Genomic DNA, 27,017 nt, shown 5'->3' with positions numbered 1-27,017 from the left:
CCTGGAAGCAGCAGCTAGATTCTGGGTCATGCTTGAGCCCAGGATGGATGGTTCCAGAGACTGCCCCTGGGCCATGCATGTATCCAGCCCCTCCTACCCCAGAAGCTGGAGAGGCACTTGAAGACAGAGAAGTTGCCTAGGCAGCCCAATTCAAGACCAAACTGAGCCAGAAGGCCCAGGGCCTCTTCACAGGCCGTGGAAGAAGCTTTCTACTCACACCCCTGCTCACCCAGCTTCACACTGTCAAACACAGGTGTGTGTCGCTGCCATTCACTCCGTGTACAGGAGCGTACACATCCGCACATCCTGAGCAGAGCCGGCCAGTAGCTGCCCTCACCCACCTGAGGCCGAGCCGTGTTCTCTCTCCCAACTCCAGTCCGGATGATTTGGTTCTGCCCGTTTACCACTGAGTCGCTGGGATCTGTCCTCTTCTGTGTCTCGGCTCTGCTGGCTCCTTCGCCACCTCAGAGTGGGTCCTGCTCGCACATGCCAGTCAAACAGCTTCACATTTCAACAGCACATGGGCAGCAACATCCTTCCACTGGACCAAGTACTCAGAGAGGGCTGGGGCGGTGTTTCAGATGGGACATGTTTACAATTTGGTTCAAGTTTCTTCTCTCCTTAAAGATTGTATTTAAAAAAACCCTGATATTTCATGATGATTTTACTAGTAACAGACCCACCAGATTTTAAGCCACAATAAGCTAAAGACTGTTCGATTTAAAAGTAGGAATTCTACCCGATCATTTGTCTGTGAAGCATGTTGTTGCAAGTATAACAAGGCAGGTCAGCTTCATGAGACATGACCAGGACAGGGCCATTATATCCACCGATCAAAGGCTCCATGTGACAGACACAGACTCAGTGTAGCCTTCAAACATGCAATATTCTGGACAATGCTAATGGATATTTTATAAACATCAACGGGTATGTGAATGATCATTGCTATGGTTCATATGTGTGATGTCCCTCCCAAAGGCTCATGGGTTGAAGGTGTGGTCTCCAGTTAGCAGATCCAGTTTGCTCAAAGAACACTGGACCCCAGGGCCTCTCACTAAATCAAGGTACTGATGCTCTGATTGGGTCATAATTGGGTGGCATTCTTGGAGATAATGAGAAGTAGATGGTAGGGCCTAGTTAGAGGAAGAAGGTCATGGGAGAGATGTTCTTAGCCTAGCTTGTTTCCTACTTTGTGTTCCCAGGATTCTCAAGGTGAGTGGCCTTTCCCGCTGCACACTTCCAAGGCCACGATGGTTCGCCTTCTTGGGCCCAAAGCAACTGTGAACTAAAACCATAAGCCAAAATAAATCTTTTTTAAGCGTGCTGGAGAGATGGCTTGGTGGTTAGGAGCACACACTGCTCTTACAGAGGACCCAAGTTATGTCCCCAGCACCTACACATCACGCAGCTCACAACAGCCTGAACCCCTAGCTCGGGGGTGGGGGGACCTTCCATCCTCCTCTGGACTCCACAGGCTCTGCACTCCTGTGCACAAACCCACACACAGACACATAACTAAGAACTAGAACAATATAAATCATTTTCAAGTTGTCTCTCCTAGGCGTTTATCACAGAGGTGAAAAACTAACACCAATGTGAACCAAATGAATTTACAACTGTAAATAATTCAAGGATAATTTAAACCATTAAATGAGTTGTTTGAGTTAAAGTCACGTGGGTGCAGAAGAGAAATGGGAAGAAATCTGGAGATCCGGAGAGAAATGGGATCGGATCTAGGGGGAGTATTCCAGAAATCCCAAAGCCACCCTGAAAAGGGTTCCTTCCTCAAGACACCTCAAACAAGGTGGCTGAGGGGGATCAGCAAGGCTGCAAAAGGTACCTCAAAATAAGCATGTGCATAAAGCAGTTCTACTTGGCTCATGAACATAATCACCTGCATCTGGTCTGGAAGACACCCAAAACGCCCCCTCCTCCACAGGTCAAAATGTCAGTCCAGCTCACTCAAAAAGATGACTACCTCTGTCTGATTTGGATTAACAAAAGGCAAAAAGTGGTTGTGATGGAGCTCGGGTGTACTTGTCTAGCTTCCACAAAGCCCTGGGTTTGATTCCCCAGTACCATATAGAGAGTATGGAGATACCTGCCTGTGACCCCAGCACTCGGGAGATATAGGCAGGAAAATTCCAAGTTCAGTGTCACCCTTAGCAACACACCCAGTTTAAGGCCAAACTGGGCTACATGAGGCTCTGTCTCAAAATAAAACAAATAAATTAAAGCAGAATGGTCACTCCCAATGATAAACTAAGACGCAAAGAAAAAGGAAAAATTCAGGGCCTGTGATCATTAGCTTACTTTACAGAAGGATGAGCAAAGACCAAAGCCAAGCCACGATCTCATTCTTCCAAATTCTGCCTACTCAATCTCACAGCTCCGGTGGCCTGCCCTGTTCAGAGCTCCGAAGCCCACTACTCCCCTTCCTGAGGAGGGATCCCCACACAACTCCTAGAAGCCTCTCCCATGTGCACAGGCCCTGCAGCCCCAGGGAACAGAAGGTGACAGTGGGCACATGTCCTGATGCCCAGGTAAGACATCCCCACCTGCAGCCCATGTCCTGATGCCCAGGTAAGACGTTCCCACCTGCAGCCCATGTCCTGATGCCCAGGTAAGACATTCCCACCTGCAGCCCATGTCCTGATGCCCAGGTAAGACGTTCCCACCTGCAGCCCATGTCCTGATGCCCAGGTAAGACGTTCCCACCTGCAGCCCATGTCCTGATGCCCAGGTAAGATGTTCCCACCTGCAGCCCATGTCCTGATGCCCAGGTAAGACGTTCCCACCTGCAGCCCATGTCCTGATGCCCAGGTAAGACGTTCCCACCTGCAGCCCATGTCCTGATGCCCAGGTAAGACGTTCCCACCTGCAGCCCATGTCCTGATGCCCAGATAAGACGATCCCACCTGCAGCCCTGTTTTCTGGAAGACTTGGCCGCTCTTCTCTCTTCTCACCTACAGCTCCGTTCTAAGGAGAATGGCACACAGCCCAACCTGGAATTTTTTTAATTAGGCTTTTCCAGATTCCAGGACTAAAATGATGCTGCTCTGTGAGAAATTGGTGTCCCTAAACCAACAGAGAAGACAGTCATTGTCAAAGGCAAGGATCAAGCTGGAGTCTCCTTCCTCAGATAGGAATCTCCACGACAGTCACCTGGGGTCTGCACTGTGTTCCCAACGGAAGAGTATACCTTCTCCCCAAGTGTGTCACCAGTGACATGGTACCCAGGAGAGAGACAAGAAAGCATGCCAAGTTCAAGCAGACAGGCTCACCCTTCCCAGGTGGGCTTTTGAAAACTCGTAGTTAAAACACAGAACATGCCAGCCATCCTAGTACACATGCAACCTGATTGTTACGTCTTCCACAGTCCCCTGCAGTGGCCTGGTACATCTGTGGGTTCTGCATCCATGGACGTGACCAAGCATAAATATTATCCTTTTCCTTTGTATGGGGCTGGGGACCTAACCCAGAGCCTTGCACATGCTAGGCAACTATTCCACTACATGGCTGAATTCACAGGCCAGGGAGGCAGCTGGCCTGCCCCTGGCCCTCCCCTACCTCGCCCTCTGTGGTTTGCTACTTCAGTAGGAGATGGGGAAGAATAGTGGTCACACTTGGTCCCCATCCCTAGACCTCCCCTTGCTCTTACCCATGGGGGCCAGCGCCATACCTCGGCCTTGTGGTTCCCCAAACATAGAAATCTGCCCCCTCTCCCAAAAAAAAACCTGGTGCTTACCTGCAGCCATGGGGCTTTAGCACATGAGGGAGGCCCTTTCCAGAAGGAGTCCCTTGTCCCTTGAGAAGGACCCATGCTCAGCCCAGAGGAAATGTCACTCGGTTTTCTGTGATGTTACCTTTTCCTCTCTTCCCACGGTGGTCACTGGATTCTGAGATGGTATGAAACTCACTGTGTGTGTGTCCCCCTTCCCCTGTACCCTCATTCCTCAAGGTCAAGTCTGTGGTCCCCACACGGGCATGAGGAGGCAGAGAATCCTAGCCCAGGCCCGCTAGGCCTTGTGTGTTTCTGCAACATAGTCCTTCCTTTAAAAGACAGAGAGCCTCCTTAGGAACCTCCGAAACACACATTCTGAGCAGACTGAAAGTGAACTGTCTCAACTTCTTTTTTTTAAAATTTTATAATTAATTTAATTTTACATATCAGAGGGGACTGGACCTGCCTCAACTTCTAATTTCTGCTGATGGCAAGAGATGTGAGATAAATTAACCGACCGGCCTTATCATACGTACAACCCTTCTGCCCGACAGCCACTGACATTCCAGCTTCCTGTCGCTAGATGGCAACAAGCCACACAGGTTCCGTCAGAGAGAGCACCTCACTCTAGAGTCGGCCATTGTTTCCAGCAGGTTCTTGGAGAGGAAATACTGAGTGGCGCATTGTGTACGGGCCCTCCCTCCTGCCAGGGTGCCGTGACACCGACACACCCATACTCACGGCAGAAAGGAAGTCTGCTTCTGACTGCCGAGGATGCACAGCATCCTCACTCTGTGCAGGACAGAGCCTCCCTCTGGCTGTGGCGTGACCATCATCTGCACCGCGGAGGAAGACGTGTCATCTGCAACCACTGCTGTACTTGCTACCACAGCTAAGGAAGCCGGATCCGCCGCTGACAGTCCACTCGCTCTCCCACAGACCAGTGTCCAGTCACAGGACACAGGGAGCCCTTGCTTCCGAGGTAGGGTTCTAGACAAGATCAGGGTTTTACCCCCAAGCCCCTTGTGGGCTGATGGCCCAAAGCCTGACTACTGGATGCCAGGCAGCCTTGGCACTTCCTCCCGCCTCTCACTCCGACTCCCTAAAGCTGAGGAGGGGACCCTACCGCAGTGCCCATGTCTGCTCATCTCTGTATCTGTCATCCAAAGGACATCAGGCACTACCCTCTCCTCAGGTATCTCATCCAGTTGAGAGGGAAGGGAAGAGGAGCCACATCAGACTTGTCATCTGCCTGGAGGTCTGCTCTGAGATGCCCTTGACTGTCCAAGAGGATCTGTCTGTGTTAACTGTGTGCCTGTGCTCTCCACACACGGGCACTCAAACACACATCTGCACAATCGCATGTGTGCACACACACATACATGCATATGCACATGTACACATATATGCACATGCACACACATCCTTGCTCCTTTCTGTGGCTCATCATGCAACAAGAACCTCGGGCACATCCGCTCTTCACCCACTCCAGGCTTCTGTGTGACTTGCAGGCACCTGCACACCCTGAAGATGGTCTCTCCCCTGCTGATCTGTCTACTTCTCTTACTTCATAGACGCAAATATGGGACCTTTGGAAGAAGTTCTCCCCGGTGTGACGTTCAGGATGTCATCTCCCTTGTTGCTGCATGAGTGAACACTGGCTTTGGGGAATGAGGTCTTGAAGGATCAAGACCAGAGAGCACCCTGCTCTAGGGAGCAGATTCATCCCGCTTATGGGGAAGGGGTGGCTGTGCGTGTGAACCACTGGCGTTCATGCCGTAAGGTGACAAGGTGAGGTGTGAGGCCAAAGCTGTGTCCTCTCCTGCCCTCACCTGTCCTGGCTCTCAGGGTGCTTCTCTGGGGGCTCCGTGAGGTGCCAGTACAATGTCTCCTATAAACAAGCACTTGTGGTTTGCACATGCTTACCAGGCAGACCTCCTCAGCCCTTCAGGATCCTCAGCCCCTCTCAGTGCACAGAGTGCTCCTCTAAAAGTCCTATGACCATCAGACATGTGTGAGGACTGTGGTCAGTTGATACCTGAGCACTGATTTTATCCAAAACATGGCAACTATGAGACCCCTTTTCTAAGACACTAGGAGAAAGACGGGGGGTTTCTTGTTTATAAGAAGTCCCTGTCACCTGGTGTGTGAAGTAATGATGGTGACAGTGTTGATGATTTATTGAGATTTACTATGGCAAGCACTTCAAACACGCTGCTCTCCTCCCTGGCTGTGGCACGGGAGTGTCCCACAGCATCAACATTCCACTTGACAAGCAGCCTGCCAATCTGAACTAGGTCAGGATTCAGCTCTGCGTGAGAACATTTGACCAGAAGAACACCCTGCCTCTTCAGATAGACGCCTAGCAGTTACTCCAGGGCAGCCAGCAGAGCCTGTGAAATTTGACCTCAGCTTTTTCGAGCTGAGAAGGCCAGAAAATAGTCCATGAGGCCAGTGAAGCCATGCTAACAGCTGTCCCCAACACAAGGAGAGAAATGGACAAAATGGAGGAGACGTGGCAGGTGGGAAGCTACTTAGGGCCATCACTTGGGTAACTTGCAGGCCTCACTCACACCCACCAGGGTTGAACTCCTAACCCCAAGCAATGCCCTCCACAGAAGGCAGCTTAAGAGAGATTTGCCCTATGACTCTCTAAAATTTAAACTCCTGGCTGCACTGTCTGCTGGGCCACCTTCCGATCAGCCAGGCAAACATCCCAAGGAACAGTCCACAGTGATCCTCAAGGTCTCCCTGCAGGGCCAGGCTCCCTCACAGAGCAAGAAGCATCAGACACTGACCGTTGGGGCTCTAGTTCCCAACCAAGGCGGAGTAACTGCTGGAAGCTCATTAGCACTGGGTGCACAATTATGGCAGAGACAGAACATTCTGGAAATGAACCCCAGAGAGGGTAAAGCCTCAGAGTGCGATGCTGCTGGGCTTTAAGGAGAAGGTGCAGAATCTAAGCAATTGGTCAGCCCTGGTACTGCTGGCAAATGCCTTTGCTGTCTCTGTCATCCCAGGAAGTGTTCTTGGCTTGCACGTGGCTGGCCAGAGTCTGGGTGGGACAGACTATGACCTTTGTTTGGAGTCTCCTGTACTGTCTAAACAAACTACCTGGGTGGCATTGTGCCTGGTCGAAGCCACACAGAGGAAAGAGAAGGTTCCTACAGACAGTAGAGAATCACTCAGGCCTGTTGCCTTCAGGGGCAGTTCCCAGATAAAGACAAAAGGAAGGGTCTGAGTAGCTACAAACGACCACATCTTCACCCATAAGGGGCCTCTGCTCTGCACTGGCCTACCCGCCTGCTGAGACACAGAGCCAATACTTCATCCTGACTTGCAGCTCTCCACAAACCAGGGAGGAGCCTATGGGCTCTAAATCTGCCTCTGTACGATAGGAGGACAAAGAGGGCCAATGTGAAGAACGGTAGATGGTGTGTATTCATGTCAGCCTGTCCAGAAATGGTGGGAAAAGAACAAAGGCCGCTATGGATGACTGTACACGATGCGTGTGTGTGTGTGTGTGTGTGTGCGCGCGCGCGCACACACACACTCATGATAGGAATAAGAAAGACCTACATGGCATGTATACATGCACATACATGCATGTGTCTATCTGTGTGTGAGTGTGACTGACTCAGAAATTCTTGAGAGCAATGTTTGTTCTTGAGGAAAGGGATGGCCCCGCGGAATGAAAGATATTCATAACAGACAAACCACACTGAAGCACAGGCTTAGAGCACAAAGTCAACGTCTCTTTGGGCAATTCTGTCCAGCAGGGCTTTCTCTATGTCAGTTTTTCATTTTACCTATCACAGATACATATCTACAATGCATTGCTCAGAATGCAGCCATTTCTGCCAGACCACGATCTGTCCTCCTTTGTAAATACCTTCTTAGGTTATCTGAAGCATCCTCCTCCTCCTAAAGATCCAGACACCAGATGCAAATGCAAGCCTCATTCCAAGCTACAGAGCAAGGATTCTTCATAGGCTTACTTCTGCACACCTGAGCAGGCTCATCTGTTCCCCAAACAGTGCATCAAGCCCAGCTGTCCATTGGTCATCTGTTACGAGCAGGAATGTGCAGTCGGTGTACAACAGGATACCCCAGAGCACAAAGAAGTCGGAGGTTGGGAAAACAGGACACCTCACTGTTCAGAAAGAAATATTACATGATGTGGGACACACAAGCTTTTTTGGCAAATGAATGAAGCAGTCGAAGATTGCCATAGAGGGCACATAGGAGGACTTTGCATAGAGTGGGGGGGGATGAGGAGCCCCCAGCTCATGAAAAGGACAGGGCTGTCTGTAGGCATGAAGGACTGTGCCTGTAGTCAGCGCTTGCTTGACACAGAGAGTACCAGGAACCAATGCCAGCAGCAAGAAGAGCCATGCATCAGATAAGCCACAAGTGGCTCAGACAGGGCAAAATCCTCTTTTCTGGTGCATCAGGAGCTCATACTAGAAAAGCTATTTAATGTAGGGCAGAGAGCCACAGACCACCCTGTCCATCCATATCTTCACCATAGTCTTTGGTGAAGAAGTCATTCTTAGTCATCAATTAACCCCCAAGTGCTACACTAAGTACTCTAGAGAAATCCTTGACTCTCCTCAAAGAATCAGCCATTCATCTGGGGAGAGTCTAGTGTCTGAGATGCTGCAGACCTCAAGGAAAGGACAGGCCAGCCATCCAACAAAGTGGCCCCTGAGCCTCAGAGGGACATCTCTGTCACAATCATCTTTCAGCAAAGCCTAAGGGATCTCACACTGTGTGCAGTGAGTCAGCACACAGCAGGTATCTGAAAGTGTGTGTTTAGTGAAGTGATAATGGGAAGAGAGTAGAGAAGCCTCTTGTAGCAGACGGACAGACAGACAGCCCCCCAGGACACCTGTCACTCAGAAGCTGATGGGGAGGAGGAGTCAACTGGGAGGAGTCTTGGCTCCTGGCGCTAGGGCTGCTGCCCTGAAGAGGCTGCCAGAACCCAGGGAGCAAGAGAGAGAGTCCTCCAAGCAGACCAGAAAGACCGGAAAAACAACAGAACACCACCCAGGAAGTAATAGAAGAAACCCTCTCATTGCCCCACCATTCAGTACTAACAGAGTCTCACAGATAAAACCCTAAAAACTCCTGGGACAAAAAAACAAAGAAAATCCAGAGCTCCTGCTTGCTCCTCGTGCCATTTCACTCCTTGGAAGATACTAGAAGAAGACGGAGTCAGTCAACCAAGGAAGCTTTTATCAAATTTGTTTGTCTGGCTGGCTGTGATCGTTCATGAAGGTTTAAAGACACTCCCGAAAACAAGCAAAGCAAGGAAAATTTGTCAGAATAGCCACAACACGAGAGCAGTCAAGCAACAAATTCTGAGTGTGCTCAGTGATGCCATTTTCTTTCTCCCTCCTCCTGAGAAAGTGCTCTACCTTTGTAAGTTGTTTGTTTTGGGAGACTGGGGGGGGGGGTGTGCAATGTAGAGGGAGAAGAGAGGCGGGGTGAGGAACAGGAAGCATGGGTTTCTAAAGGAAAGAGTTCTTCCTTGTTGTTTTGTTAGCTTGGTCTTTTGTGTTTGGTTTGGCAGTGTGGGGGTTGAACCGAGGGCTAACACATGCTAAGCAGGCACTCTACCCACCACACTACATCTACAGCCATTGCTTCACGTCTGTCTTTGAGTACCTCCTACTGCGGTATCCAGATTGGCCTTGAATTCATGATCCTCCTGCTGTAGCCTGGAGTTAGAGGACACCACCACACCCACATTGAAGGAGATGCCAGAGAAGCTCACGGGCTGGGGTGGGGGGGAAGCAGATGGTGTTTGTTGATGGGAGGGTGGGTGCTTGAGGGAGACCTGCTCCCTCTTCCCCCCCCCCAAGGTACTCTTGAGCAGGGAGAAAGGAGGAATATGTAGATAGAAATATAGAGGAGAGAGACAGAAACACAGGATAGCCTCGGGAGGGCCTGGGTCAAAACTCACCAGCCCCTTCTGTCTTTACTAAAGGGCTTTTAAAGGAATGCAAAGGGGTGGAGCAAAAGACCTCACCCCCCAGCATATCCAAGTGCAGACCATCCCAGACACCTGGAGACCATGCCCATAGTCAAGCCATCCCCAATGCAGCCCTGCTGTGTAAAGCAAGCTCAGATCTCACTAGGAAGCCTTTGTGGGCTCCCACAGGTGTTTAAAGACAATCATGTTTGCTTAGCCCCAACATGGTGCTGGGCTCCTGCAGGTAAGGAAGCTGGCCACTCTTAACACTGACCTCTTTGGAGGATGTCTTCTTTTGACCTCAACACTTCCATAGGAAAAGTGGACCCCTTGCTAATGCTTTAGTAGAATTAGGAGTTGAGGACAAACAATCTCAGTCTCCACCCATAGCTGACGTCACCACAGGCTACGACATAGTGGGAGGAGCCAGAGGGGGAGGAGGCCAAGATGAAATATGACGTTTGCACTAGAAAGTGTAGACCCGCAGGAGCTGGCCTAGGAGAGTGTAATAGTCATGTAATGGCGGGAGCTGCACACTGTAACAGGAAGATGGATGTGCACAGATTCAGTGCAAGGAGCAGTGAGAACGCACAAAGGAGAAGAACTCACAGAACAGGGTGGGAGCTAGAGTGTCCTACCTTCCTCTCTCTCTACCCACCCTGGAGAAGTTCACTGACCACCAGGTCCAACATCTCTGAATGAAGACATCTCCTTACAGACCCCAGGTAACCACCCAGGCTGGCAAGACCGCTCATCTCCCCAGGACACCACCACATGGAGCTGACGTAGGAAGTGTCTCTGTTAGACCAGGCCAACTGCAATCATGCAGCTAATAAGATGACTGGGTGCTCAGAACATTCAAAGAAACCAACAGACTCCACAACCAGAGCAACAAAGCTGTTAGTTATCTGGTGAGGAATTACCAAGGTAGCGGGCTCAAGATGGGCACACCAAAAAGAGGGGCTCTCCTCACTTCCTTGTCTCCTGTTTCAGTCACCCACATTCTTGCAGCCTCTCACATGCATTTTTTTTTCCTCAGTTCACTAACCGTGTGTATGACATCATGGCCACAACCCTGAGGAGGTACCACTTCTCAGGTCTTACCAGGCTGTAGGACCAGAGAGCTCATCCTTATCACTTGTCATCTGTCATCTTAGGGTCACACTGTAATAGACCGTGGCGCTGAAGTTTGCCAGGGTAAATGCTTCCCCATCCAAAGCTGCTCCGACAGCAGACAGAGAGCCAGGGTCCTCGGCCCCCTTACCCCTGGATGTGAGAGGTGTGCACGTCACCATGGTAACCTGGCAGTGTACTGGGCCTCGGTATACCCAGATATTGCCAGGGTGATAGTCTGAGGCTCCTACTCACCTTCTCTCACCCTCTGAGCACCAATTATTGGCAGGAAGTAAGTTAGTGGGAAATGTCAACCCCATTTGCATGGACAGCTGAACACAGCAGCCCACAGAGTCTCCACAAGCTAAACAACGACCCCTGAAGCTCACCCCAGGCTAGTGGCACATCTCACCCCCACCCCCACCCCCACCCAACGATCTTCTAGTGAGCCCTAGGTGACCACCCAGCCTGCAGTTCCTCGGCCACTGCACTGATCGATCTCCATTCAGTTCCAGACCTTTGCTTTTCCTAACCCTGAGTCACCCATCTTCTCGGGTGCCTTGAGGGGTGTCTCACTTTGTCTTCATCCCGCTGACACTGCGTTTCCACTCCAGTGTCATCGGGTTTCTATTGCTGCGGTGAAACGCCATGACCAGAGCAACTTAGGGAGGAAAGGGTTTATCTGGCTTACACTTCCACACCACAGTCCATCACTGAAGGAAGTCAGGACAGGAACTCAAGCAGGGCAGGAACCTGGAGGCAGGAGCTGACGCAGAGGTCATGGAGGGGTGTTCCTTACTGACTTGTTCCTTGTGGCTTGCTCAGCCTGCTGACAGCCCAGCAGTGAACTGGTCCCTCCCACATCAACCATCAATCAAGAAAATGGCCCACAGGCCAGGCTGGCGGGGGCACTTTCTCATGAGATTTCCTCCTCTCCAATGACCACAGCTTGTGTCTGGTTGACATAAAAACCAGCCAGGACGCCGACTTTATTTCATTTCTTCCCATCTTGAATAGCTTTCCCCCAGGCCTTTCCTCACTACACTCATATTAGCAACTGGGAGCTGTCCCATCCTCTACCTCCGACACAGTTGCCCCTGGTTGCACCCTAGATCTGGGAACAGGTTAGTGTCCATGTCCGCAGAGTAGAGAGGTCACACAGTGCCAAGTACTCCTGAAGTAAGGCCTGGATCCCACTGAGGGATGTCGCAGCACCCCTCATCCTGTGCTGTGACATGAGGGTGGAAGTCCAGTGAGCATCACTTAGGTACTGGATGGTGCCCTCCTTCTTCTTAGTTTAACCAACAGGACGGCGCTGCACAGTTAACGTCTGCTACTGTGATGAAACGCCATGACCAAGGCGGTTTACAGAAGGACGGGTTTGTTTGGGCTTGTGGTTCCAGGGGTCAGGGTCCAAGAGCAGAGACAACAGACTTGAAATTGAGCAAGGCCTTGCTCTCTCAAAGCCCACATCTGAGAGAAACTTTCTCCAGCAAGGTCCCCAAACAGTGCCACCACCTGAGAACCAGGTGTGTCCAAATGTCCTAGCCTGTAGGGGAGCATTTCTCATTCAAACCACCACAGGTGAGGAGAGAACAATGAGAAGGCAATGTGTGTGAGAGTTCACACATGTGCGCACACACACACACACACACACACACACCTTACAAAACAGTGAAATTTACATCGCTAACAAAAGGGGGTACTCATCAACACAGCACACCACCGAAGTCTCGGGTTCTACCTCCAACACTGAAAATAAACAAACAAATAAAAGGTGGAGAGCAGGTGGTACACACACAAAGATGACAGCAGTGCTGTTGCTATGGAAACTCCACGTAAAAGCAGATGTGACATCACTTACCCAGAGACGGCTGTCATTTAAAAGGAAACGCCAGACAGAAGGTGACACATCCCCATCCTTGCCGTCCACTCTCCACAACAGTCACTGATTTGAGCAAATGGGAACAGCCAGATCTCCAGTGCCACATGGAGGAGAGTCCACTCATCCACTTCCTCCTCTTCATGGAGAGCACCCCTGACCCCAAATCCCAGCAGATTAGGACCTCTGCCTTGTGTCCAAGTCACTTTCAGTCAATCTGTCTCCTGTGTCTGAACGCCACCCAACCAAGGCACTGTGGCCCCTAAACATGAGCCCGGCACTTTTCTCCATCTAAGTGGACATCAAGCCAACTTCCATAAAAGGTGGTAGTGTGGGATGAAGGAAAAGACTTGATTCAGACCAAGCATTGCTTTAGAAAGCCATCAGTGTCCGCTAACTGCCAAACCAGGGTACAGTGAGGACCCCTACCACAGCTCTCCTAGAACAGAGCCTCTGCCAGCCCAGACACATGGGGTGTAGACAGGTGGGGCTCCCCACCCCAGAAGCAGTGCCTGAGTATGGCTTTCATTATTCTCCTTCAGGCTCCATTTGTGCCCAACCTGAGTAAGACCTTTGCCCGGGGACACCATGGAAGCTTAGGTTGATCCTCATGGGTCCCACTTAAGATCTTTCCCCAGGCTTCCTGCTGGTTTCCCTCACTTCATTATTGTGCTCCACTGTTGTGCCTGGGAAAGCTCATTCCGTTCTTCCCATCGGCCCCATCAAGACTCACTCCAAGCTGAGCACTTCGATGGTTCTTCCCTGTCACTAATGTGCCCAACATTTACAAACACGCTGAAAATGGTATCGTCTGTACTAGATTTTCCACAGGGTCAAATCCCGCCTTTATAACGAGACAACAGGGGGGACTGTCTGGAGCAGGCTGAGAGAGACAGAGAGAAAGAGAGAGACACACAGAGAGAGAGAGAGAGAGAGAGAGAGAGGAGAGATGGAGAGACAGAGAGAGGGGGAATGTGTGTTTGTGTGTGTGTGTGTGTGTGTGTGTGTGTGTGTGTATAATGGTAGAATGCTTGTTTAACACACACAAAGTCAAGGATCCAGTTCACAGAACCACACAAAACCAGGAGTGGTGGTAGATGTCACTATTTCAGCATTTGGGAGATGAAAGCTGAAAGATCAAAAATTCAAGGTCATAGTGAGTTTGAGGCTAACTTGGGCTACATCACACACACACACACACACACACACACACACACACATACACACACACACACGCACACACACACACGCACACACACACACATGACATGACAGAAGCAGGTATCCAAAAGCACAGGGACACTTTGAAGATAGGACTGCAGCAGCAGTGGGGCTGGTTAAGTGAGGAGAGCTAGACATGATCTGGAGGAGGGTGCTAGATACCAGGGTTTCAGTAGACAGGCGAAGGGGAGCAGCTCGGACAGCATAGAGGAGGAAGGAGGGCAGGGTGCCATGTGGGCAGCAATGAGCAGTTACAGACCATAAGGCTGGGGAGCCCACTGTGACCCCACACACACAGCCTGTCACATGGGAAGGGCTTTTCCCTCAGAGCAATAGAGGAGATATGTCGACATTTGACCAGGATCTCCAGCAGCAGACGGGAGTGGTCTAGCAGGTTGAGTTGGGCACAGTGACAGAAGCCATGTGGGAGACAAACAGAACTGTCCTGTGCAGGGAGGGAAGACTCTGTTGGAGAGGAAGCCAAGGAGCAGATTAAGGAGACTGAATTGATGTGTGATGCTAAACATGAACTTGCTTTAAGAAGAAAAGTATGTGTACAGTTGTTTTAGCTACATTTGTCTGTATGCCATGTGCCCGCCTGTACTCGAAGAAGAGTCCATTAAATTCCTATGAAACTGGAGTAACAGATGGTTGAGAGCCAACCTTATGTGGCTGCTGGAAATTGAAACCCTGTCCTTTAGAAGAATGGCCTGTTGTAGGATATTTGATTGCAATGTGAAACCCGAGTCTGTGTTAATAAAATCAACTTGGGTCAGGGGGTGGAGCCAGCAGCTAGTTGACAAGAATTAGGCATAGAGAGTACAGAGAAACCAGGAAGATGGATAGAGAGATGCACAGGAAGGAGTAGGGAGGGACTCAGAGTTCTGTGGTCTTTTGGGTTTGGGACAGTTGGAGAGACACTCTCTTGCTGGGTCTCCAGCCAATAAAGGAAGGTCAGCCAATTTCTTCTCAGCCTTTCTGAGTTATCAGGTTTTCACGCAACATCTGATTAGCGAGTCTTTATTGGTAAGTAGAAAAATAGAGACAGTAAAAACTACACTTGGCAGCAGCAGTAGAATCAGTGCCAGCAGGACTAGAAATTCCTACAAGCTGTGGCCTGAGTAGAAGGATGCTGACTGCAGGGCCATGGGGCTACAGATAGTTAAAATATCAGTAGATTCAGTTGTAGCTGCTAAGCCAATGGAAAACAAATATCTGGTGTCCCACGTTGGGCGCCAAATGTAACGGGTCTTTCTTTGGAACACCAGCTCCCAAATAATGACACAGAGACTTATTATTAATTATGGAAGCTTGGCCTTAGCTTAGGCTTGTTCCCAACTAACACTTATAACTTAAATTAACCTGTTTATATTAATCTACATTCTACCACATGGCTAGTTACCTCTCCTCAGTACTGTACGTCCAATTTCCTCTACATCTCACTGGTGAATCCCACCTCAGATTCTTCCCAGAATTCCTGTCTCTGCCTGGAAGTCCCTCCTAGCCACTCCTACCTAGCTATTGGTTGTTTAGCTCTTTATTAAGCCAATTAGCAAGTTCCTTAATCAAGCAAGGAAGGATAGAGACACATCTTCATACAGTGTGATCAAACATACCACAACAACAGCCAGTGCTCTTAATTGCTGAGCCATCGCTCCATCCCCATAGATGTTGGCATAATGCAGGTGGGTCTTTAAAGACAAGGAGAGACAGAATGTTGGTCCCATCCCTGTGGGAAAACAGAAGAGGAGGTGTAAAGGTGGCTCAAGGCAGGCAGAAACAAGAGCTAATCATCACGAAGTCAATCAGTGAAGCCTACCTCTGCTGACAACCCAATCTGACATTTAAACCAGCTGTTCTCAACAACAAAACTCTCAAGAGAAATGAATTTCTAAAGTGAGCCCTGGCTGCTCACACTGTAGCACAGCTTGGAGCTATTCAATCAAGGTAGTTTGGGCCCATTTTGACTCACAGTTAAAGAGGCTGAACTGTCCAAGCTTCAGTGAGGCCTTTATGCTACATCAAGACAAAGATGGCTTCCCATGGATGGCTGGCAAGCAGTGGGCCAGAAGAGACCAAATGTGGCCTGGCCTTTCTCCATAACTACCTCACTGTTCCAGATACTCCAGGCCTGCGAGGATGGCTGCCTTCCCAGTGGATTGATCCAAGTCCTCAGGACAACTATGCCCCATGACCTACCCCTCTCCTGATAAAGCCCACAGAGCTCTCACCCTCTCTGCATTTTACACTAGACCTAATTTCCAGCCTTGAACCTCTGGTGGACATACCATACCCAAATGGCATCAAAGACTCTCACCAAATGAAGGTGCATGGAGAAACTCATGCCAGGATGAGACACAGGAGATACAGATTGGACCTAAACTTTTCATAATGCCTGGTATATAATCACCAACTCTCTTCCAAATACAACCTCCAGCAAGGGCACTGTCACCCCAGGACTACCTCCTACAAGGGTGCTGGCACCCCAGGATCTGCCCTTCAGAGGTACAGCTTTCCTTATTTCAACCTTTGTCACAGAATTGTAATTTTTAGCCAGAACTGAATTAAAATTTCTAGGGACTGGACTATGTTAGCACACACCAGTCAAATGAGAGAAGACTCTAGAAGGACCTAAGTTTCTCGTGTAAGAATCTAGGGAAACAGAGGCTCCGTTGCCTGGTACAGTTGATGGAAGATTGTCAAGCTGGGCGGGGAACCAGAAACAACTCACGCCTGCCACTTGTGGATGTCAAGTGGAGAAAGGGAAAGACACTCTGACACTCTCAAGAGGTGACAACTCCCGCATCAAGCTGACCCTTCAGGGGACAATAACCTGTGGCAGAGAGGAAGACACGAACCATGGGTGGGGTGCAGGGTGAGCAGGCCAGCAGGGCAGAGGGGAGACAGACAGCAGGAGTGGAGTGTGAGAGACAGCCGGAACCAGCAGTGCTGGGTCACTGGGCAAGAAAGAGCAAATCATGAGAGAGCTCAGCTGAGGCTGTGCACCTCAGCGTGAGGGGAAGCAAGCTGGGTGGGCAGGAGGGTTTTAAGGACTGTAGCAACAGTGGGATGGCCTCATGGTCAGGACGGCCTCCCCTTGTCCATTGCAGAGCATGGCCATCCAGATCAGCACAGCAGCTCCAGTTGCCAGTGACAAACGTCCTCATAGCCACCCAGCTCTGCAGCCACAAGCCTCAGAGCAATATGAATATCAACCTAAGTGCTGTAAGGAACTGTGGCTTTCTAGAAAAGTAAGAACTGGGGAATCCATGGAGACATGATATAAAGACTCTGGGGAGGGAAGAAAGCTCGCCCCCACAGAGGAATGTCAAGTCTGAGTCTACGTTACCTAGTGCTCCCGTGTGTTAGATTGTCTTTATGGTGTTTTATCAATCTCCTACAGAAGAATACCTGAGTAATAGATACAGAATAAAGAATCGCTAGAAACCCCACCAGTATGCTGAGATGAGTGGGTTGAAGAGGAACAGAATATGTCTGTAGTCTTCAGTCACGTCCCTAACCAACTGTTTGTGAGAGTAAAATATCACCTTACAGCAAAGACACAGGACAGAACCCCCAACATGCAATCGAGTCTGACATCACAGCACTCAGGGCCATTTCATTCAGTGCTGCCCATCCAGAGACGGAGGGGATGCCGGCCTCCAGCCGCACCACAGGCTGGGAAACAGCGGGTTACCCTCTTTATAATGGACTAGGTCAAGGACGGCCACAGCAAGCTAGAGAAAGATTAGTCCCAAGTGGGAGGAATGAAGAGAAGTGACCACGGAATGAGAAGTGGATCCTGACTGCAGCCGAGAGTGACGTCCTCAAGCCACCAGATGACTCTGAGATGGGAACAAGCCAACTGGCCTTCCCAGCTGATACTGGGTCTGGCATTTCCACAACTCACCCAGCATCTCAGGAACCCCACCTTGAGAATCACTGGTCCAGCTCACAGAACTGGGCCAAACAATGAATTGCCCCCAATTTGACAAATTCTACTTAAGTGAAAAGATGTCTGGTTACACACTGAATCTTGACTAAATCCCAAATGGTTTGAATGTATGCGTGCATATGTATATGTGCATGTGTGTATGTGTGTGTTTGCACATACACGTGTGTGTGTGTATATGTGCACATGTGTGTGTGTTTGCATGTATGTGTGTATATGTCTATGTGTGTGTGCATGCATGTGTATATGTGTACACATGCATTTGTGTATATATGTGTGTGCACGCACGTGTGTACATGTGTGTGTTCGTGTCTCTGTGTGAAGATGGAGAAGATGGTAAACAGACAGTGTAAAGCACAAGCAGCTAGTGAGCCTCCCTGAGGGGTGTGTGGGAACTTAGTGGCTTCTGCTTGCAGCTTATTTAAGTTAAAATTGTAGCTAAATTTAAAACTGCCCCCCAAAAAAGCTTACAGTAAAATATTGTCCCTCCCTAAGTCCTCACTAGTGGTGAAGCTGGTCACCATCCTGGACTCCACAGTGTGTCCTCACACCTGTGTAGGGGTGGAGAGCTGACTGCTCACCCACCACCCACAGAGTGCCACTTAACCTGTGAGAAAGTCTTCACGTCTTCAAACAAAACTGGGTGCGAGTCGCTTTCCTGAAGAGGGGGTCACACTTTGGAATGCTTTTGAAACGTTGGGGTTAGAAACCGTAAGGAGGACTGTCATGGAGAAAACACTGAGGAATCTGAGCAAACACGCCGCCTTCCCTGCTCTCTTCCTGGGGTCAGTGAGAGCCGGGCAGGAAGCGTTCCGAGTTCCCGAGCACAGGAGTCCAGTGCTCTGAGAGTAAGACACCACCAGGTCTGGGCGTTCACGAACATTAAACTCACTGCCAGGCTCAGGAACTCAGGTTGGGACAAACCATGTGTGCATCTCTGTAAAGCACACAGCAGCCTGCTCAGGCTCAGGACACCTCACAGCACAGGTGCAGAGGAACACTTTTAAGCCATGAAATTCTCACTTTAAAGAAAAAAACTGTAGTGATCGCTCAGTGGCTAAGCGCACTAGCTCCTTTCATAAAGGTTCCCAGCACCTGTGTGGTGGCTCACAACCATCTGTGACTACCGCCGCATGGGATCTGATGCTCTCTTCAGACCCTGATAGGACTGCATACCCGTGGTACGCATGCACACATTCAGGCAAAACACTCACATAGCATTCAAAATAAAAACATTTTTTCTAAACCCCACAAAAATTTGGGAATGTGTGTTAGCTACTTTTATGATGCTATGTCCAAAATATCTGAAGAAACAGCATAAGTGAGAATCTTCTTTGGTTCACAATTTCAGAGGGATGGTAGCCCATCACAGAGGTGGGGGTATGGAGTGGAGAGTCTCACACAGTGATGGACAGAAGCGGAAAGCAGAGGCTGGAATCCAGGGGTGGGCACAACTTTCAAAGGCCTGCCGTAGTGACCTCCTTCCACCAGCTAGATGCCTCCTACTCTAGACCCACAGCAGCTCCACAAGCTGGGGGTTCAAAACCTGAGCATGTTGGTGTGTCAGGGATATCCCGGCTCAAACAAGGTCTTGCTAACAAGGGGATGTCAAACAGATCACAGAAACAGAAGTGTTAACCATGTAGGAGCTAAAATAAGGAGGCATGGAACATTCCAGCTCGTTCTCAGCGGGACCACAGGAGAGGAAGCTACTATCCTGGTGCTCCACTCCTCCGCCTCTCTGCCAATCTATACATCTGGGCAAGGGCTCATTTTGGAGTTACAGATATAGTCAGAGAACGGGTACATTTGCAAATGTAGAATCCACAATCCTGAAGGTCAGTTTGCTAGTGTTAACACTAAAGCCTAAAACAGGAAGCCTGAGAAAATGAAGCCCAGCATTGGTCACCAGAGCCCAGAAGCCCCGCTCACACTGCAGCTCCGGGCTGCTTCGTGGAGCTTTCGCACTGAGCACTACAGGCTCAGTCCTCATGCTAACTTAAGCATGCTTAGCACATGCTCCCAATCAGATTTTAAAAAGCAGAAGAGAAAATGGCATGAAACCTCTTGCCAAGATCCAAAGAGGCTGAGTGAAGAAACACTTCAGACGATTCAAACTCCACGCCTTCTCCCTGTTCAAAGTTCTCATGAGTCTCCATACAACCAGCGTGGCCTCTGACCCCTATTCCTGGGCCATGGAAGAGAAAGAAAGTTACACCTCCTCTGCTGCCTCCCTGACTCCAAGCCCCGGGACCTGAGCAGGGAAATGGGATGTAGCAACTCTCTGAAGGTCCAGTAAGAGCACCGTAGGAGAAGGGAAACTTCTAGACTCAGCTGCCAAAATCACCTTCCCAGACACTTCAGATATCTGTAGTCATGTCTCCTGTGTGAGCCATGTGGGATGGATGGAGTCCAGAATCCCTTCGCACCCCTGCATGTGGGATGGAGTGAGTCCAGAACCCCTTCCCACCCCTGCATGTGGGATGGATGGAGTCCAGAACACCTTCCCACCCCTGCATGTGGGATGGAGTGAGTCCAGAACGCCTTCCCACCCCTGCATGTGGGATGGAGTGAGTCCAGAACCCCTTCCCACCCCTGCATGTGGGATGGAGTGAGTCCAGAACCCCTTCCCACCCCTGCATGTGGGATGGAGTGAGTCCAGAACCCCTTTCTACACGTTTGTCAGGAGCAGTATGGGAGGGAATGAGGCCATTGAAACCGGTACGATCCAAAGGCCACCTATGCCCATCAATGGTATGGTGCGTGAAGTCTCTCCTCTAAAACTGACCAGAAGCTAAAACCTCTACTAGCTTTTCCTGCTCATCCCTTTGCTCTTGCCACAAATGTCCCTGTGACAGCATAAGATAAGAGGGGCAAAGGACACCCCGCCCCCCCCCCCCCCCGTCCTCTGGTGTCTGAGAGCAGAACACGAGCTTCCCAGAAACCACACAGGCCACCATTGATCTCACCCATGTTGCCCTGGCCTTTTTGCTCAACCTAGAGAGCAGAGACCACAGTGAGCATGCTCTGCACACTCAGGGGCACCATTACTCACAAAAGAAAAGACACCCCCCAAAACTCTCCCTTTCTAGGCTCCAGCCATGAGCTTTTAGGAGGAAAGAATCAGAATGGCACTGTCCCCTCAACAAAGGAGGTGATGGAACTGCTCAGGGTGGCACTTCTCCAGGATGTCTTCTGCTATGAACTCGTTACCAAGAGTGTTTTGCTCCACAGCCTTTCTGGAATAAGTAGGTCCCTGCTGGGTCCACACGCATGAGTGTGGGACAGGCTAAGAGAGGCCCCTTATGTGGAGCTTTAACAGGCCTTAGACAGTGATCCTGTGAAGAAGGGGCTAGCCAGGGGAGTAGAATAAACAGTCCTTCAGGCCTCGGTTTCGTAGAAGATGTCTGTGGTTTTCTGTAATGGTCTCTGTCTATTGCAAAGAGAAATTTCCTTGATGAGAAGAGAGGGCTACACTTATCGATGGGTGTGAGGACAAATACTGAGTTTTCAGTTATGGATTGTGCAGTGGCTTTGTCTTTTTACCCTGGAGGGCACATGAAGTGAGAGAACATATCCAAGGTCCAGAGGTCCCCTGGTACCACACACGGCCTGTGGTGTCCACAGTCACTGCCCACAAGTTCCAGATGGACAGACAGGCAGTCTACTCTGTTGGTACTCCATCTCGATCCTGGGGACGAGACCAGCCATCTGAGTAGCCTGTGACCTTCCAGGGAAGCGTAAGCAAAGTGCCTCACAGGGCAAGCATACAGTCAGGCTTGCACACTTAGCCATGTGGCCCACAATACACATGCCACCCAGCAGTGACAGTATGTACGCTGAGACCAGGCATGGTGACACACTCTTACAATCCCAGAACTCAGGAGACAGGGGAATTGAGAATTTGGGGCCAGCTTGGGATTACACCGGGAAATGCTGTCTCAAAATAGAAAGGCAAAAAGGAAACTAAGGGGTGGAGAAATACAGACTCTTCAGTCCCAGGGACAGCGTGACAGCCGATCGCAATCCAGGGACATCATGACTGTCACTTCCAATCCAGGGACAGTGTGGGCTAGTCTCCTTGTGTTGCACACAGGCACAGAGGCACGTTGCCGAATATTACTTTAACTATGTAAAGGTGTGTTATATTTGTTTATGCTGCATTTATTTAGCTATGCAAAGATGTGTTGCTGTTTTACCTTGCCTGTCTAAGGCACCTGATTGGTCCAATAAAAAGCTGAACGGCCAATCCAAGCTAGGCAGAGGAGGGACAGGCGGGGCTGGCGGCCAGAGGAAATAAGTATGAGGAGGAATCTAAGCTAGGGGTTATGGGGGAGAGGAAAGAGGAGAAGAGAGAATGAGGGAGAAAAAGAGGGAGATGACCAGGGCCAGCGAGGCAGCTGCTAGCCAGACAGACATGAAGTAGGACACACAGAATGAGAGAAAGGTTAAAAGTTCTGAGGCAAAACACAGATGAAGAGAAACAGGTTAATTTAAGTTATAAGAGCTAGTGGATCAAGTGTAAGATAAGGCCAAGCATTCACAACTAATAGTAAGTCTCCGTGTCACGATTTGGGAGCTGGTTGGGGGCCCCAAAGAAAGACTGCTCCAGAGGCAGATGTCCCTCCCTCTCTCAGCACCACTGGGTATTATCAGCTGCCTCTGTCTCTATAAACTCACTTTCTCCTGATACAGAGTCGGCTCTTCCGGCAATGAGAGGCCGACGGTTTAAAAAGTCCTGGATAAAAGTCAAGGATAATCCAAATGGAACATCTGCTTGTGGGCTGGAATGAGTTTGGGGTTTTTCTTATTTTTCTCATGAAAAAAGTCAAAGATATGTTAAACAATTTTTATTGACATATGAGTGAAGTGCCTCTCAATCCCACATACTTTGTTGGGGGGGGGGGGGAGATGAGATAGAGATTATCTTTGGGTGGTATTCTCTCTCTCTCTCTCTCTCTCTCTCTCTCTCTCTCTCTCTCTCTCTCTCTCTCTCTCTCTCATTCTGGGGACACACACTAGAACCTCACACATGCTAGGCAAATGCTGTACCTCTTAGCCACACACACCCAGGCCTTGGTGATTTTTATTAATTTTTCTACTTGTCTAATTTTCAAATTTATTACAGTGAGCTCATAAAGAAAAATAAATTGTTGGAATTAAATGATGACAGGGTGATTTTTTTATCTGGGAAATAAAAGAATGTTAATGGGAAATTACCAGCATGTAGAAACCATAAAAAGCCAACCCCAACAGAAATGAGCTGGTACCTCCCCCTGCTAGAGAGATCAGGCCACCGGCCACATCTTTGCAAAGACCCAAAACAATTCCCAACGCTCTCAGAACCTGCAGCTCATTTTGTTCTGGGACAGACTTGGCAGTCGCAGGCAGATCTCCCCAGGCAGCCCAGTTCACCCTGCAAGAGCCTTCCAACCCTCCCCACGTGCCTTCTCTGTCCCACGTGGAGTCCTAGGGGCCTGGGGTCTCCCTTGCCACTGTCATAAACGAGTTTTAAGAAGTCTGGAATCTGTCCTTTTCCAAACCATTGTATGCTTCTTTCTACACATCTACTGTGAAGGATCGTGTGTCAGTGGTCTCACTTTGGACAGCCTGATTCACCACCCCCACCCACATGCCATTCTTCCCAGTGTGCCAAGGAGGCTGTCACCTAAGGCGTGTGTATGCACACCAGCACATGTGTGCGCGCACGCGCGCACGCGCGCACACACACACCCACACACCCTTGACATTCTCAGCATTTGTTCCAGTCCGGGACTATTTGAACTGTGCCATCCACCAATGCCTTTTCACCCAAGAAACTTCTGGGCACCCCCAGATATGCAGGTATAAAAGAGGCATGCAAGTCACACAGCCACTGATAGTACATCATAAGAAATTTATCTTAGACCAATTCTTTCATAAACATGTAATTTAACCAATCATTGAGGATTAAAGCAAACTTGCATACCAGTAGGTGGATATGCCTTGTTTGCCCAACACAGTCCCATCCAAGGATAAACTAATTTGATGAGAATCACAGGTATAGAAATGCCAGTAGTAAACACCTTCTTTGTTTCCCATAATTAAGCAATTGTGTTTGTCTATGAGCAGAAAAGTGCGTAAGTGCAGCAAGAACACTTGCATCATGCAGTTGTCTTAAATCTGACCTCAGGTGCTCTGGGCAGCATCTGTTGGCAATGTGTTATCACAGCATAGGCAGAACAAGTGTGCATGCTGTGTATTCGGAACCCAGGCTGCAGTGGAGCCCCAGGATGCAACACAGGCGAACACTGCCTTACACATTTCATTTTTAGAAATAACCTTTGGTCATTGCACATTTAAAAACCTTTTACTATTGTCAAATTTTTGGTGACTCCACATTCAGTTACCACATGGGGGTCATGACCCACAGCTGAAGCAGCTTTACTGTAGCCTGGGGTTGGGCCAAGCGATCTGGCAGAGTGCACCTTCCAGTGGGACATTGAGCACTGTGTGCAGCATGAACTGCGTGGAGAAGCACTGGGGATGCTGTGTGGTTGCAATTAAAATCACAGTGAAGGCAGAAGATGTCTGGTTCACAAATGGAATGGTCAACTATCATCTATACTGAAGGGTAAAGTTTCAAAGAGGTCACAGGGACAAAGTAGCAGGAGACAAGCTGATGAACGAGATTCCCCTCTGTCCCCTCCATCTATCCCCTCTGACATCAGACAATCCCTGTGTCTAGCCAGCTTCCTAGGCTACCAGAGTCTTGTCCCAAATCAAGTCACCAATTATCCATCTGTCACTTCTTCAGAGGCCATGAGTGTGGGCCCCCTATGGGTTCCTCAGCCACAGGACTGGCTCTATCATGGGCCAGAACAGTGAGAACAGGCAGGAACTATCTATGACCCCAGACCAGTGCTAGAGTGTGGATATGCCACACCTGAGGAGGGATGACAGGAGACATCCTGACCTCACTACCTTGAGAGAACAGAGCCTGGCTATGAGTAGCATCAGTATTCTCAAGGCCTTACATTCTAAACTCCATCGTGGTCTGGAGGGGGCTGAGCTGGAGTCTGTTCATGGCTATTTGACTCTCCAGGTAGGGACAAGAACCTTCTCACACACAGAGGAGGAAGAGAGGCTAGGGGCATCGGATAGCAAGCCTGATGCTGTCACGGTAAAGCCAAGCTCCCTCCAAGGAACTGTCAGAAACTTCAAGTCAATCGTCTTATATATTGTGAAGTCTGTGTGAGCCAAGGTGATCCTTGTAACCACCAGGGGCTCTGGTGACGGGCTGAGGCTGCAGCATCTCTTGAAGGCTCCGCTTGCTGCCATCTTAGCCATAAGACAAAGCCTCACAGATCCAAACATTCATCTGGTTCCTTCTCCTTCAAGTCCCTGGGAAATGGATTCTGGCAGGCAAATTTTCAGCAATAATCAATCCAGCTGCCCTTCCCTCCCAAAAATTCAAAGGAAATGATTTCCATATTGGAGACTAAACTAGATTAATACATTGAATCCAAGCTGTTTAATAAGAAAGAACATCCTGATTTCAAAGATATTAACACATGCAAAATTTGTACTGGGACCCAAGGTGCCCAGTAATCCCAACAGATGTCATTTGGGTACCCGTGCTACCTGTGGCTCTGATGAAACAGCCTGGTTCACTTACCCCTCACCTCAGCCTGGGTTCCACTTCGTTACCTCCCCAGTGTCCCCCAAGGGACACTAGGGCTCAGATGGTTACAAGGACCTGGCCAGGTAGCAAGGCCAGGGGTGTGTCTGAGCAGCTCCAAGGACTTATGCCCTATCACAAGTTTCCACACTCATGAAGGGATGGCCACTCAAGGATCATGTTATGCCATAGTTCTGCATCTCCTTAATGAGCAACCATGTTGCTAAGTTCAACAAATGCCGTTTGAAGACCAAACGCCTTTGTGAGAACAGAGATGCTGTGAGTTGAGTGAATAAGCCAGGAAGAGTACACGGCCTAGTCGAGGTGCAGTCCAGAAAGCCATGGATTACTCTGTCCTTAGATCTGAGAGGGAGATGGCTGCCACATTCACAACCTACTGTTCTGACACCCCTGACACTCCTATGCCAGTGGGTGATGACCAAGGCTCCGTCTTCCCAGATGGAGACCTTATAACACATTACATCAGCTAGGACCTAGGATTCTCTGCACAGGTGAACAAGGACCCCTCCCTGGAGCTGTGCTGACTGTCTCCTGGACTTGTCTCAGCTGCCTACAAGGCAGACACAACTAAGACACAGATAGCAAGAATGGGGGACAGTGACCCCGGAGCCAGCTGGCCTCAACCTATGGAGTCCTGGAAAGCGAGGCTGGCATTTAGACCAAGCTAAGGGAAGAGACAATGTCTGCATTGTCAACTTGTTTCGGGGACAGAAGGGGACATGTGTGCTCACCCACTGGCCCCGTATATGTCCTCTGTACACGTTCTAATTGCCATGTGCTTCCTGGTGCTGCTGGGCAAGGCACTACTGTGAAAATGAGCCTGTAAGGGTTTAAACAGGCCTGGGCTCAGAGAAAACAATTTGTTTCCTTGACCTAAGTTCCCAGGAAGTATCTAGTATGGGGAATGGGGAACTAGGTGATTCCAGACAACCAACAAAATCCAAAAGAAGGAAGAAGCCCATGCTTTCGTGCAAAGGTAACTGTTGCTTTAGCAAGAAAAGGACCCAGGGTGAAGAGGTAACCATACCACAAGACACAGACCCAAGGAGGAAACGTCATCTAATGACAACAGTGTTAAGTGTTGCCTATTGTGGGTTTCCTCTAGTTAATTCTTTTTTTAAAAGGATTTATTTTTTATGTATTATTGTGTATATGAGGGCTCTGTCTTCATGCATTCCTGAAGGGAGAATCAGATCCCATTATAGATGGTTGTGAGCCATCATGTGGTTGCTGGGAATTGAACCCGGGTCCTCTGGAAGAACAGCCAGTGTTCTTAACTGCTGAGCCATCTCTCCAGCCCTAGTTAATTCTTTTACCCAGAAGCCTAGGTTTACAAAATCTTTGCTAAAAACCCAGAATGACAGCAAAGGCATTTATAGCAGAACTCTTCAATTATTTAAGCAAAATATCTGGAAAGATGGTTCATGTTCTAAATGAATTAATGCCTTCAGTCAGCCCTATATGCAT

This window comes from Peromyscus eremicus, chromosome 17, assembly GCF_949786415.1.
Source record: "Peromyscus eremicus chromosome 17, PerEre_H2_v1, whole genome shotgun sequence".
NCBI classification, from domain to species: domain Eukaryota; kingdom Metazoa; phylum Chordata; class Mammalia; order Rodentia; family Cricetidae; genus Peromyscus; species Peromyscus eremicus.
The sequence above is the reverse complement of the archived record's forward strand: the minus strand, read 5'-3'. Positions refer to the sequence as shown.